Source organism: Phoca vitulina, unplaced genomic scaffold, assembly GCF_004348235.1.
Source record: "Phoca vitulina isolate PV1807 unplaced genomic scaffold, GSC_HSeal_1.0 scaffold26, whole genome shotgun sequence".
In the NCBI taxonomy this organism is placed as follows: domain Eukaryota; kingdom Metazoa; phylum Chordata; class Mammalia; order Carnivora; family Phocidae; genus Phoca; species Phoca vitulina.
In genome coordinates, this window is record NW_022589729.1 from 443,416 (window position 1) to 457,312 (window position 13,897).

Below are 13,897 nucleotides of genomic sequence, written 5' to 3' on the forward strand. Positions count from 1 at the left end.
CCTTCTAGCGGGAAGAGCAGGACTTCATGGGATGAGGGGAAGGCTTCAACAGAGCAGATGGTAGGTCAACAGGAGGTAGGCAATAAAGAGACGTCACTGTGGGCAGAGACAGCAGCCTGAGAGTGGATGTTTAGATCTCAGACCTGCGCACACTTCTCAGGGAAGCCTTTCCTGACTCCAGCACCAGGGTGATTCCCCTGCAGTATGCTCTCATGGTAACTTGAACCCTTTCCTCACGGAATTATGGGAATTCCATCTTTCTTCTACTTTCTGGGTGGCTTCAGCAATGCCTGTCTTCTCCACTGGAATGTAACGTCCGCAAGGGCAGGGCTTTTGTCTGGTTCTGTTCACCGTTACATTTCCAGTGCCTGGAACCAAGGAGACGCTCCGGCAAACTGGTTGGGTGAATGGGAACCACAGTAGTCCCGTTGGATATATCCCATCTACTTACATAAAGACCATCTTTGTATCCACTAGTGGGTGTCTGACTGCAAGGAACAGAAACTCAACAATGGCTTAATCAAATATGAATTTATTTTTCTCTCACTCTAAGAAGACTGGAAGTTGGCGATTTTACATTTAGTTCAGCAGCTCAGTGATGTCATCAAGGACCCAAGCTCTTTGCATTTTCCCATCTATTATTCTTAGGGTATTGGCTTTTTTACTTCATCATAAGTGGTTGAAGGCAGTCCTAGCTTACCCCTTTGCCATTCTCTTCTACCAGACCTTCCAAGTCCCCAGTCTCTCTTGCAGCTAGGGGCAGCCACGTGATTCAGTTCTGGCCAATAGAATAAAATAAATCTGCAGAGTCTAGAAAAGATATTTTGCCTCCTGATAAAGGAAACAAATAAGAGAGAGGAGCTTTCTGGTGCCCCCATTTCCTGTGTTTGATTGTGGTCATGGTGCCTGGAGCAGTGGCAGCCCTCTCACGACCATGAGGCCTTTCTCCTATTGAACTGAAATAGATCTCCGGGGCGCGTGGGTGTCTCAGTCAGTTAAGCATCTGCCTTCAGCCCAGATCATGATCCCGGGATCAAGCCCCAGGTTGGGCTCCCTGCTCAGCCAGGAACCTGCTTCTCCCTCTCCCTCTGCCCCTCCCCTGTTTGTGCTCTCTCTCTCTCACTCTCTCTCTAATTGAATGAAATCTTTAAAAAAAAAAAAAAAGGAAAGAAATAGGTCTCCTTTTAAAACTTTGTTTTAAAGTTCAGTCCTATGGTCCTACACAGAACGTGTCTAAGACCTTTCCAGAAAGAGAGTTTTTCTTTCACTTAAAGATAGAAATCAAGTACCTTCTAAATCTCCTCTTTCTCGAGCTAACTACACCCACTGTCACCTTCTATCTCCATTTTATTCACCTGTTTCTCAGACCACATGGTCTTTCAGACTTACCATTATTCTGGTTACTTTTTCTCTAGAGAGGCCCCAGTTTTGAGTAGATGTTAGGGCATATTGAAACCATTTTTTCTCTTTTTCCAACCACTGTTATTTTATTAATGTAGCCCAAGATTGACTTTGCTTTTTTGGCATTTACATTGCACCAATGATTCACATTAATTTGTTTTTTTTAATGTAGTTTTTTCCTTTTTTTTTAACATGAATTTTATACTGGTTTCCTCCATCCTGTGCTTTCCAGCTATATTCTTTTTCTTCCTTTTTTTTTTTAATCCAAGTACAGGCCTTTACATTTTTTCCCCACTGATTATTATGATGCTTTTGGCCCATCTTTTCATCCTGTTGAAATATTGCTGCTTTTGCCCTTGTCCAAGTTTTCCAAATTAAATAAGCATGGTTTCTGTCTTAATTCAAATCATTAATTTTAATAAGTCATATTCATTCGAATAGGGCCAGATTCTAGAGTGCTAGGCCCAGAATGGGAAAAGTATTTCCTTATTGCTATTAACCCTTTTGGTGTGTGCTTGTTCAAGTAGTCAGAGGTGTTCGTGTCTACCCTCCACGTCTTCAGCATGTCTACAAGCATTTCTCGAGAGACTTTTATCACCTACCTTTCAGAAACCAAGATGCACTGCCCGTGGCATCCTCCCACCTGCCGGTCTGATCGCCTGATCTGAAGATCCTACAGAGAGCTCGGTTTGGCTTTAGAACATCCAAGCTGACATACTATAAATTCCTCGCATCCTTTGCTCAGCACCTAGATTCTACTTCACTTGATCCTTCGCATATTGGTGCAAAATAGGTATTGCTCTCCCCATTTAACAGATGAAATCATTGAGGCATTGAGACAATGAGATGTATGATGGCTACTCTGTACAGAGTGTTTACCCTGCACCAGGCATGATTTGATGTTCAAAATACCCCTTAGGCAGGTAGTGTCGCCCCCTTCTGCAAATGAGAAAGCAGGCTCGAAAATGGACATGCTTCTCGTACAAATGTTCAGAGAACAGGGTCTTAGAAAGCCCCGAACGTGCCACTTCAGCCACCTGAGACCCAGGGCCTTTACCAGCCAGCAGGTTGCCGGGTGCTGGGGATCCCTCAGCTGCTGCATCCACCAGGCCTCCCCAGCCAACTTCACTTCTGGCAAGAGCATCTGTTTTCCAGTTTATCTGGGAGGCTCTTGGCTTTGCTCTGAAATGTCTGCCTGCAGAAAACCAAGGCTTCATTTGCCAGGTGGGGCTGGGGTGGCTATAAGTGACCTGCCACCTTAGTGGGTAATTTAGCAAAGGCACCTGCCCCACACAGCAGCAGCATCAAAGGGCAGCGCAAAATCCCACGGGCAACATCATTCTGCCATCCCCCTGCCCTGGCTCGCTGCGGTGTGGGAGCCCTGCCAGGGAGCTGCCATAAAATGCTGGAAGGAGATGATGGAAAGCCCGGCTGAAAATGAGGTCTTTTCCCCCCGTTCACCCTGCTTTGCTGCTTTCTTGGCTTCTGATTTTGTCTTTGATCTTCGACGGTTTCTCTCTTCTTTAATTCCGTTTAACTCATTATGGCACACGTGTTAGGAGTCAGGTGCTCTGTGTCCCGAGGGACACACGAAGATGAAGAAGACCAGACCTCTGCCTTTGGGGGCTCCTATTCTAAAGATTATAAATGTGCGATCCTGAGGAAGCACACAAAGGAGCTTTTCTCCCCCTCAAGATATTTTAGTAAGGAAAAATGGTTTTCTTCACTGCGGGAAAGATGGGAGCGTGTCTTGTAGGCAGTGAGGAGTCACGAGAGGGTTCGGGCCAGGAGGAGAGTGCCGTAGTCAGCTGTGGAGATGAGATGAACAGCCGTAGATGAGATGGGATGCCGTAGTCAGCTGTGGAGATGAGATGTGAAGAGTAGAAGGCAGAGAGGACGGCAGGAGGCACTGCTCTCCGTTGGCAGACCACCTGGCCTCCCAGCGTGGCCCTGCCTGACCCCGCGTCCTGTGCTGGATGGGTCACTGCTCTGACTCAGAGGGGAGCACCCCTGCCTTCTGTGACTTGTGGTGACCCAGGGAGAGGGATGGGTGACACGGGCCCTTTGCCTCCCCACGGGATTTCCCAGCGCTGCTCCATGGCCCAACTCCAGGGGATACCACTCCCATCAGAGTCCCTGTGAATGGACCCCCACCCCCGAGAATCATGCAGGCACACCCCCCAACCAGGACAAGTCAGGAACACTGCAGACAGACAGCCCCTGGCTTCCTACCCACCATGATCTCTCCTGCCTTCTCTCACTCCCCCGTCCTCCCCCTCTCTCCTCCTCCCTCCCCCTCCTCCCTAGTTCTGAGTCCTCCAGGCTCACAAATAGAGCGGTTCTGACACAGACTATGTGTGTGGTGCAGGGTGCCTTCTCCGAGCGTTCACACGCCTCCCCTGCCTCTCACAGACACCTGATGTCACTGTCGTAGTTCTGCTTCGGGGCGTCTGGGGGCTCAGGCGGTTAACTGTCCGACTCATGATCTCAGCTCAGGTCTTGATCTCAGAGCTGTGCGTTCAAGCCCTGCGTTGGTCTCCACACTGGGTATGGAGCCTTCTTAAAATAATAACAATAACAATAATAATAATAATAATAATAATTCAGCTTCAGTGGGGAGCTTTTACACGCAAATATTCCCCATAGAGGTAACTCATTGCTTTAAGTCTCTAATAGGAAATAAATAACTGGTAACAGATTTTGCTAGGGAAGTAACAGGAAAGACACTGGGAAGTTAAAAAGACTTGTTATGGGACAACCCTGGAGAGGGGGACATGGAGAAAGGGAAGGCCTGGTCCATGCTTTACCACCTGTTATACTAGAAATGAGGTCTAAGGCAAGATGAAACCAGAGAGGGAGACAAACCATAAGAGACTCTTAATCATAAGAAACAAATTGAGGGGGGCGCCTGGGTGGCTCAGTCGGTTAAGCAGCTGCCTTGAACTCAGGTCATGATCCTGGGGTCCTGGGATCGAGCCCCACGTCCAGCTCCCTGCTCGGCAGAGAGCCTGCTTCTCCCTCTCCTTCTGCCTGCCACTCTGCCTACTTGTGCTCTCTCTCTATCTACCTGTCGAATAAATAAATAAAATCTTTAAAAAAAAAAAGAAACAAATTGAGGGTTGCTGGAGGTGGGTGGAGGGCTGGGGTAAATGGGGGATGGGCATTAAGTGGAGCACATGATGTAATGAGCACTGGGTGTTGTATAAAACTGATGAATTACTGAACTCTACCTCTGAAACTAGTAATACACTAGATGTTAATTAATTGAATTTAAATAAATTAAAAAAAAAAAAGAAATGAGGTCTAAGGACTCAAATTTGTTCCTGATCATTAGGAATGAATAGAAGCTGGTTCAATAGAGACCCGGAGAGGAGTATGCCAACTTGGGGAATGCAAGCAGAGCAGGAGCATGGGGGTTACAGGGAAGGAAGAGGAGGAGAAGTATGAGAGGCGGGACTAGAGGTCAGACCACAAGAGGCCTCTACACTATGCTGGGAGTCTGGATTTGAAGTCGAAGGCTGTGGGGAGACAGGGAGACACCAGGACTGTCGAAAGCAAGGGAGTGGAATAATTACCCTCGAGTTCCAGTAGATGGTCACAGCCGCCGCAGTGTTGAGAATGGACTGGAGGGTCCGACTGAAGTAGGGAGGCCCATTGGGAGGCTGATGTGGAAATACAGTGTGAGATGGGAAGGCTCTGATCCAGGTAGTGAAGCAGAGAGAAGGGGCAGGTGCGAGAACAATGGGGCTTGGAGACTCTCTGGATATGGGGGTGACAGAAGGAGGGGATATTAGTAAGAATCTTTAGTTGTAAGTAACAAAGCAAAGGAAAGGGGTGGGGAAGGAGACTGATTATAAGGATCTAGGGGTATCTCACAGAACCCAAGGCTTCGGTGTCACTGGGGTCCATACAATAGACAGAAGGTGCCCAGGCCCTAGGTACTTGAAGAAAGTAAGGCTTTCTCCTTCTCGGGCCAACTCCAAACGCCCAGGGAAGGGGATCCCATCCAACATAGATCAGGTGCCCAATCCTGAACTAGTCACAGAAGGTGAGTGTGGAGGGGGGTAGGTCACTTTGTAGAAACTTAGTTAACATAAATTCATCATCTTATAGAAAAGCAAAAATATCTCCTTATAAGAGACAATCCAAATTATCCTGCATAAAAGAGAGAGAGAGAGAGAGAGAATCCAAATTAGTATCTAGGAATATCCTAGGCAACTCTTCTGTGTGTCCACATCCCTAGGAGATAGATATCTTTTCCAGCTTGGCATGAAACTAGTCCAGATGTGACTTCTCACCATCCGGGGCAACAGGTTAAATGGTAGCCCGTAGCTCTGAGCTCGTTGTAGATACGTCACGTGGTCGGATAGCCACTGAAAATGTTCAATCCATACATGTTCTCTTTAGGATGCTTTTTTCCCTTCACTGGGGCGCATGAACAGCATTTAATTCTAGCCTCATCAGGCAGCCTGGAGCCATGGGGAGCCTGGGCTTTGGGGTCAGACAGATGGGCTATGAAATCTGGCCTTTTCATACTTACGAGTGACCTAGGGCAAGTCACTTCCCATCTGCGAGCCTTGGTCTCTTCATTCTAACATGGGGGTCATATAAATACCATCCTTTGCTTACTATGTACTCAGCAATGTTCCTTTCTTTACCCTTACAGGAATGAACGCACCCCCAATTCCAAAGCTAAAAATAATGAGGAATATAAAGATCACAGGTGGCTTATTAAAGGTCTTCGTTTTAGCATCGAGAGGAAACCCAGACACGGATCCAAAGGTGAAGGTTTACTTGGGAGCAGGAAAGGTGATTCTAGCCTGAGCTTTGTAGGGCCTTCAGAAGCACAGACCTGGGTTAATACTAATTCTGCTACCTATCTGGTGGGTGATCCTGGGCAAGTTTTTCTCTTCGAAACCTTACTTTTCTAATATCACTAGGTTGTTGTGGAGATCAGAGATACATAAAAAGGGGCGCCGGGGTGGCTCAGGCGTTAAGCGTCTGCCTTTGGCTCAGGTCATGATCCCAGGGTCCTGGGATCGAGCCCTGCATCGGGCTCCCTGGTCGGCGGGAAGCCTGCTTCTCCCTCTCCCACTCCCCCTGCTTGTGTTCCCTCTCTGGCTGTCTCTGTCTCTGTCAAATAAATAAAATTAAAAAAAAAAAAGGCCTGACCCATTGCTTGCCATGCTCACAAATAGGAGCAAATTAAATGTTGAATGACTGATAACATGGTCATCATGGATTAAATGTTGGGATATTATTATTCCCGATTCTGATTCACCATGGGAATTTAGTAGAAACTCTGTGCCTCAATTTCCTTATCTGAGAAAGAAAACTATCATTTTTTAATCTCTGTTCCTTCTACCCGGCGATAGTGATTTAGGTAAGCAGTTTTTCCCTTTTTGGGGGGTTTGCTTTGCTCCAGGGACTAACGTCTGAACAGGTAACTTTCTAAAGCTTGAGCAGCTCCTGTGGTGTGTCCTCAGACACGGGGCTCTGGAGGCGGCTGGCGGCCCCCTTGCTGTTGTTGGCAGGACAGCCCAGGCTCAGCTGGAGGCTGCAGCTACCCTTGAATAGGGCTGGGGGTGAGGGTGCAGATGGGTCAGGGAGGGCTTCTCGCGAAGGACCGACAGCAGAGCCCGGAGCTAGGCAGTGAGCAGAGCGAGGCTGCCACAGGCATCCCTGGCCTGATGCGGAGTCCCCTGGAAAACCCAAGAGACCCCTCCCTCCAGACAGGAGGAAACCCAGCTCTGTGCTCTGAGAGCCAACCGTCCCATCCAAGGAGAGAGACACCTAAAGTAGTAGCAACGCGATTGGGACAGAGCAGCATCGCCGCAGAGTTCCAACTCCCGTGACTTTCTCCCGCTTCCTCTAAATAATTACTTTCTTCCATTTGAAAACCCAATTCGGGGCGCCTGGGTGCCTTAGTCGGTTAAGCATCTGACTCTTGATTTCGGCTCAGGTCATAATCTCAGGGTCGTGGGATCGAGCCCCGCGTTAGGCTCCATGCTGAGTGTGGAGCCTGCTTGAAATTCTCTTTCTCCTTCTCCCTCTGCCCCCGCCACCCTCCCCCATCTCTTAAAAAAAGAAGAGGAAGAAGAAGAAGAAGAAGAAGAAGAAAAAGAAGAAGAAGAAAGAAGGAAAGAAAGAAAACCCAATTCAAGCTTGTTTCAATTAACCTTGGAGCTCCCCCACCCCCTCCTCCATCCATCCATCATTCCTGACCATCCTTCATCCCATTGATAGCACCCAGCTTTCCTTCCATTCTTCTTCTTCTTCTATTTTTTTTTTAAGATTTATTTATTTATTTGTCAAAGAGAGAGAGAGAGCACAAGCAGGGGAGTGGGAGAAGGAGAAGTAGACCCCCTGCTGAGCAGGGAGCCCGATGAGGGACTTGATCCCACGAACCCGGGATCATGACCGGAGCCAAAGGCAGGCGCTTAACCGACTGAGCCACCCAGGCGCCCCACCTCCCATTCTTGCAAGGAGAAAGCCACTCAGAGCTGTTATCTCGGTGGTAAGTGTGGCTCCTGAACAACCGTGCACTGTTCATGTTTTTCATTCCTTCACAGGAGATTTTTCAGTGTCTGAGCTTCACTTCCTTCTGACCTAGAATTGTGTGTCCAGCGACAGGCTGCCTTTGCATAACTCCAGGGGGACCATACTGTGTAAATGTGTGTCCCCCTGAGGTTCAGGATGGTTTGAGCACCGACTATGGCCGGTGCAAAAATCTCATGTTGTCCTCACAACCATCCTGTGCTGTACGTGGTGTTAATTCCGGGCTGCAGGTGAGGAATCGGAGATAGGGAGATTCCCTGACCTGCCCAAGGACAAAAGTGCACAACTAGTTAGTAGCAAGGTAGCTTCGATCTCATGTCTGTCTGACTCCAAGCTCATGCTGTTCGTCATAACCAACACACATGCTCCAACATTTAACCTTTAAAACTCAACTTCAGCTTCTCACCCACACGCAACCTCTCCTTCTGGAATTCTGTACGCAAGGCTCCCCGACCACGTGCAGGCCAAGTGGCACATCTATGGAAAAGCAACTGGCTGTGGCTGTGAGAAGTCCCATCGGGAGACGTGGCACCCAGTCCCAACGCTCCTGCAGTGGGTGTGAACGCCGGAAGTCAATGACCTCTCGAGGGAATCCTGGGCCTCAGTTTTGCCCATCTGCCAAGAGAAGTGGTTGGACTGAGTGGTTTCCAGGTTGGTCTCTTGCAGCCCAAATATTCTGGATTCCTCGGTCCAAGCAGCTTGATTTATTGATCCTTCTCTAGTGTGTTCTGAAATGCAGCTGGCTTGAATGTCACCGCCCAGAGAAAATAGTCATTTTGTGTGTCTCTGCAAGGCCGTGCGTCACTCTAGAAAGTGTTCAATATTTAGGAGGTGAGCAGGGTAGACATTCGGTGCGTTGCATGGCACATTCCTCAATACCTGTGCATCCAGGGTTTCCTCAAATTATAACATGGTGGTTGCATAACCATCACATGCACCTTGAAGGTAGGTGGGAGAGGGGTGATGAGCCTCAGGGCCGCCCCAGGGCTTGCTGGCTGGTCTGGGCAGCAGTGGGTCACTCACTGTGAGCATGCATCCTGGCCCCAGGCAGCAGGTCCTGGCCCTAGATCTCCCACCATCTCACTCTGGGATGGGGACAAGCCAAGCAGGGAGGGCAGTGTTCACAGCAACACCACTTCTCGGGTGATTTAGATGTACTGTCACGAATTCTCAAGGCATTGCTGGGAGGCCGGTGTGGTTCTCTCTATTGTAGAGATGAGAACACAGAAACTCAGACAGTGGAAGTGACTAGAGCAAGGTCACAGAGTCTAGATTGGAACTCGGGGCTTATTGATTCAAAGCCAGGACTCTGAAACACTAAACTGCATTCAGGCTTTCGTAGGAAAGTCAAAAGGAAGAGTCTAAATAAAAAAGTGAATTAATTTAAGATCTATTTAAAGAAAAGGGTTAAGTCAGTCTAGGTGATATGACAAAAACCATGAAGTGGGGACCTTCACGAATGTCTGAGGTTTGGGGAGCCCTGAATCAGATAATATGCTCCCATGTTCACTGGTTCCATGCAGATAGAGCGGGACCATGGCCTTCCTGAGCATCTGGCACTGTGTCTCCAACTCTTGGGCATTTGGAGCCCTTTGAATGGGGAAAAGAAACAAATTGTTTACAGAAGCCTTATCTCCTGCGCATCCAAGACTTTGCTGTCAGGTATCTGTCAACATACCCCTTGAGAGAAGGGCCTAAGTCATAGGTTGCAAGGTGATTGGCCAAAGATGTATTTAGTTAGGCCCGCACAGTGATTGCTTGTTAATTTCTGAATTTGAATGTCTTTAGGGAGGGCACACAATCCAGTTTGCACAGACCTCACTTCTCCACCTGATACCATCCTTGGTAACTCCAAGGGCATGTGAGCCTGTGACCTCAGGTTTAAGGCCTTACCTTCCCCAAGATCAACATCCTCAGGGGTGGGTTTCAGGGCGTAGAGCCCCCAGGAGCCACCAGCAGCTCGGATGTCTGTGGCACAGTGAGTCTCTGATGCTTGCTGGGTTCTGTACCAGCCCTGCAGGAGACCAAGTCGGGACAGGAACCCAGGCCGGGGGGGGGGCCACAGAAGGTCACAGCTTTTTATGGTCCTCTAGTAGCTCAGTGGCAGCTTTGTGATGTTCAGCCTGGGAGTAGAGTGACACCTGCTGTCTGGTGTCCCTCTTCAAACACAGCAATTTCTAGTCTCCATCCTCAAACCAGCTGCTCCTCCTCCCCCGGCTCCCCTGGGACCGGGCTGCAAACATCATGGCCATCGGTCACTGACAAGGTCATGGGTCCTCGACAATGCTTTCTTCTCTCTCTGCTCCCACAACCCATCTGTCGCCACGGTCTATCAGTTTGACTTGGGCTGATTTTATGTATCTTGCCCCTTCTTGTCACCGCGTCTTTGGGGCTCATAAGTTCATCTCTGTTTTCTTAGATGGGAGACCCTCTGATGGCATGGATGATGTTATACTTGTTTTTTTTCCCTCAACAGGGGTCTAGTACATTCTGTGTATTTTGGTTGCTCATTAAATGCTTGCTAATTTGTCGGTTGACTTTTTCTCTCAAAATGAGGCTATTTCCCCCCTTTATTTTCACTTCTTTATTATTTTTTCCTCTCTTTCAATCTGTCTGTGACCCAGAATGTTTCTTTTTGCATTTTCTATTTTTTCCTCCCCACTTAAACTCTCAGGTAACTAAGTGTGGCTGTGAGTATTGCGTTTCAGGTCTAGGCTCTCTTGAGGCTAAGAGACTGTGCTATTCTAGAATATATGAAGATCATGTAACAAATGGAGATAGTGTGTCCCCTAGACACTCTCTGGGCTATGTCACTGGACTTCTTATAGACATAGGGTAACCTTGACTAGAGTGAGTCCAAAGCGGATGAAAGAAAGATCTTTAATTACTACAGACAGAAAGGGTATTTAATTTAATAATGTTACACAGGGGCCCATAGCAGCCATATTCCTCCTCAGTTCATTTTTTTCTAGGATTCTCTTTATCTAGATGTTGTCCCCAAAGTGCCACAGCCAGAAGACTAGGCTCACAAAATTCAGCAGTAACAAAGGACTATACAAAGACATGAACTCCCCAGGTGGTAGACTGAAGATGTCCCTCCCCCTTTACATCTTCATCCCTGGAAACTGTAAGTGTTACCTTATTTGGAAAAAGAGCTTTTGAGATGTTTTCAAGGATCTTGGGTTGAGGAGATTATCCTGGATTATCCAAGTGGGCCCCAAACGCCATCTCAAATGTCCTTGTGGGAGAGAGGCAGAGGAAGAATTGATACACACAGAGGAGAAAGAGAGGAGGAGCAGAGAGAGATTTAAAGTTGCCGACTTTGAAAATCGGAGAAAGGCAAGGAATACCAGCATCCACTAAAAGTTGAAAGAGACAGGGAACAGATTCTCCCCTGGAGCCTCTGGAGGGGGTGCAGCCTTCTCAACACCTTGATGTGGGTCCAGTGAAACTGATTTTGGACATCTGGTCTCCAGAGCTGTGAGAAACTAAATTCCTGTTGTGCTAAGCCACCAAGTTTGGGGTGATTTGTTACAGAAGCCACAGGAAAGTAATACACCACACCAGTAAGAAGACAGGCCATTCCATGATGACAGGTAACCACGGGGGGGCATTGGCAGAGCCCGTTGGAAGAAAGAAACGTATCATTACTGTTTTGGTTGTTAACGACCCTGACATTCAAAGTAGAAATGAGCAACTTTAGACAGAGGCTAAATGATAGTTGTGCCTCTGGCAGGAAAGGCGCTGATAAAGAGGTGTCCTGCCCAGACTCATGTAGAGCAAGAACAGCATGGGACACTCAGAAGAGGATCAGCCAGGCTAGACAGCGCTGCTAAAAAAGGGAAATCGAGGGGCACCCGGGTGACTCAGTCGGTTAAGTGTCCGACTCCTGATTTCAGCTCAGGTCGTGATCTCAGGATTCTGAGATCAAGCCCCCCCGTTAGGCTCTGCGCTGAGCTTAGCCCGCTGAAGATTCTCTCCCTCTCCCTCTCTCTCTGCCCCTCCCCCTGCTTGTGCTCGCTCTCTCGCGCTCTCTCTCTCTCTCTCTCTCATAAATAAATAAATAAATAAATAAATAAATAAATAAATAAATAAATAAAAACAAATAAATAAGGGAAATTGAGATTGTTCCGGAATAGACCCAAGCCTCTTAGGCATGCTTGGCTAACGATTTTTCCACTTTCTTTATAAGGAAAATGTTGAAGTTAATACATAAAAAGGCAAATGTTAAGCGATTGTTATTTTATGCCTTACTAATTGTAACAAGTCGTCCTTCACCCTCATTTGCTGAGCTGAGTTCAGTTACTTGGAATTAGTCCTCGTGCTGGTTTCGTAATCTCCTGAGGTAAAACCCTCCTCCCAATATTGTTATGGTTAATGCTGGTCCCGGTGGTACCTGAGGATCCAATTTAGGTCTGTCGCTGAGGTGGTTGTGCTCTGGTTGGACAGCCCGGAGGAACAGTGCCTCTTCCAGAATACTGGCTTCACAAGACTCTCGTTTCGGGGTGGGCGGGCAATCCAGTTGGTAAAGCAAGAGTGGGAGGCTGATGGTTTCCATCAAAGCAGAACTAAGGGAAGCTCCTTTTCTCTAAAAGGAAAACATGAGATCCAAAATGTAGGAACCTGCCCTACTTAAGTGGCAACAGGAGGATGATTCCCTCTCCTGGCAGGAACGGGGTAACGGACAGCAGACTTGCACTCCCAATGTAGAGAACCCCCAAAATTGGACGAAGTGTAAGAAGCAACTGCTGAGGTCATGGCGCACCAGGCAGCATGGAACTGTGATCCCTGAGAGAAAGGAAGCAAGCAAGGTGAGTCCTACAATTATTAACACAGTTTCCTGCCTGGAGGCACTTTCTAGAATGTGGTGCAGAGGTGGGAAACCCAAGAAGATCCCCGCAGTCTCACCGAGCTGAGGAGACAGAGTTCAGGCAGGTGAAGGTGGTGTGGATATGCAAAGCAGAGTACCAGAGAGAAGGGAGATAAAAAGAGAACGATTCAGAAATCTTAAGGTTTCCTCTGGAAACCGTGGCTGAACACTGAGCTGTACGTGTGTAGAATAAAACTCCATGGAGCCTATGCAAATAAAATTCTGAGAGAAGGAGCAGTGACTGGAAATATATGATGAGCAATTCTCAGAGCTCCCATAGGATGGGCAGATGTTCAATTTCTCACCGTTCAGAGTGGAGGACCTCTTCCAACACCCATGCGTTCAGTAGAGATCCCAAGATTGTTATGCTTTTGTTTTAGGGCTACATGGGACCAGAGTAAAGGCAGTGTCATGTTGCAGCGGGCTCACATCGTTTTTGAGAGCCAATCGTGCACATCTCTTCCCAGCTACACCTTCAGGGACATTGTATGGGTGACTGGACATCCGCCATTATGGAATATTTACACCAAGGAAATCAGCGTACATGACATACACTACAAATCAGGCTTTTATTTTCCCCTAGAGCATTGGTAAACGGTTACCAGCATACTTGTGGTATCATAGAAAAATACTTGGTCTTTGTCCCTGGTTCCTAGCCCAGAGCTCCTAAAACCATTGGAATTTCCTGAGTGATAAGGGTAATAGAGCGCCTTTTGTTCTAATGAGGTGCCTATTGACAGGCCCCTAGACAGCTTCAGGATGAGGGCTGGTTGCCAGAAAGATCAAGCCTTGATTGGAAGCTTAGGACTTTTAGTCCCACTGCCCAACCTCTGGGGAAGGGAAATGGACTGGAGATTATTAAGTAAGTCACCAATGACCAGTGATTTAATCAGCTGTGCCTACATAATGAAACTTCCATAAAAACCCCTAAACAATGGGGTTTCAAGAGCTTCGGGGTTGGTGAACATATCAATGTGCTGGGAGGGTGGTGTGCCTCCCTCCCCCACTGGGCCCTGTACCTCTCCCTCTACATCTCTACCATCTGGCTGTTCCTGACTTATATCTTTA